Source organism: Aplysia californica, unplaced genomic scaffold (genome assembly GCF_000002075.1).
Source record: "Aplysia californica isolate F4 #8 unplaced genomic scaffold, AplCal3.0 scaffold00221, whole genome shotgun sequence".
NCBI lineage: Eukaryota > Metazoa > Mollusca > Gastropoda > Aplysiida > Aplysiidae > Aplysia > Aplysia californica.
This window is the reverse complement of record NW_004797491.1, coordinates 1,107,214-1,108,803: the sequence shown is the minus strand read 5'-3', so window position 1 is coordinate 1,108,803 and position 1,590 is coordinate 1,107,214. Positions and strand designations below refer to the sequence as shown.

At 40.4% G+C, this 1,590-nt stretch overlaps 1 protein-coding gene across 1 annotated transcript in view; it reads right to left on the bottom strand.

Annotated features, from left to right (window-relative positions):
- The window catches only part of LOC101851191 (N-acetylated-alpha-linked acidic dipeptidase 2), a gene marked incomplete at its 5' end in the record, with an annotated part of 25,758 nt that overhangs the window by 14,433 nt on the left and 9,735 nt on the right, over positions 1-1,590 (bottom strand).

Below are 1,590 nucleotides of genomic sequence, written 5' to 3'. Positions count from 1 at the left end.
GGGGAGGACATGTGGGGAGGGGGGGGGAGGCTGTCAGTCTGTCTCTTTGTGTGCAGTTTGGTTGGTTTGTCAGTTTGTCGGTTTCTTCCTTTGGCAAAGATACACACGCGGTCACAACAGCTGGCATTCAGTGGGAGCAGAGAGTACGACGGACTTTCCACTTTCTTGTTTTATTTATTAAAGAGTTTTACGGCACTTGCAACACAATTAGGTCATATAAGTGCCGAAGATAAGAGGTGTTACAAGAGAGTAACAAACACAAAAAGGAAGGAGGAGAGATGAGGACAATTATTATCAATAGATGTTTGATAGGAAAGAAGGAACAAACCACACCAGAGCACCCACCAACCACCCGTGACTTTCCTCCTGACTCAGGCTAAGCTACAGACGACAACCACACCATGAGAAGACAGGTCAAGACCAGACAATGGAAGCAACTCTTTCACAACCATCAACATGTTTAAAAAGTGTGTACACACATTCAAACACACATACACATACACACATGCACTCTCACACACACACACACACACACACACACACACACACACACACACACACACACACACACACACACACAATATGGCTGGCCCCGATTCGATTCGACAGGATTCGAATAAAGATTGTTGGTGTGCACGGTGTATAAAGCTTTTTCAAGCAGAAGATCCTTTGTAACGACGGACCTCAGGGTTTCTTTTATACTTCATTGGCATAGAGTCAAAACGAAGTAGGTTAAATGAACATGCAACTATAATATATAAATGTATTTTTTAATGGAACTCGGTACAGTTGCGACAATGAAGAGCCGTTGTTTTTATGCCACAGGTATTGAAAATGCGAAATAAGATTGTATGCATGAAGTTTTTAAACAACTTTATTGGATATGGTTTTATTCCAGTCTGTTACAGTTTATTTTATATAATGGTAGTGTCCATATATTCACAATTCTTTTATGTTGATATAGCATTTTTTTAAAGTTAGATGAAAGGAAGAAAAAAAGACGATTGAATAAATCCGGAGTTACTGACCCCATGCCAAATGGGTAAAGATAATAAATAATATAATCTCTTTAATAACGAGTACTTCAACCCTTGTTGGTCATAACTGTACGTAGTTTCTTGTCACAGAACTCACGATTGATAGTCCTTCCCAGACCAGGGGTGAGGGGTGTGTTTGTGTGTGTGGGGGGCATTGGTAGGTCATACGTCCTGCTTTCTTTTTTTTTCTTTCGTTCCTTTGTCGTTCCTGTATCGTTTTCTAGCTTTTTTTCTCATGCACTAAATGACCGCGTGGGTGGTTGGTGGGTGCTCTGGTGTGCTTTGCTCTTTCTTTCCTATTAAAAAATATATATATTATCGTCCTTATCTGTCCTTCTTTTCTATATTGTTGCTCTGTTAATCTGCAGTACTTATATAATATGACCTCTTTCTCGGCCTATTTCTTGACCTTTTAGTATCGCAAGTGCCATAAAAAATCTTATTAAACTTTTGTCCAGAGGAGTAGCTAGTTGGAGGGTGCCACTGGTTGGTCCTACTTCTTTCATTTCACTCTGTTGTCTCTGTCCGTTTATCTTCTCTCATCTCCCCCCCC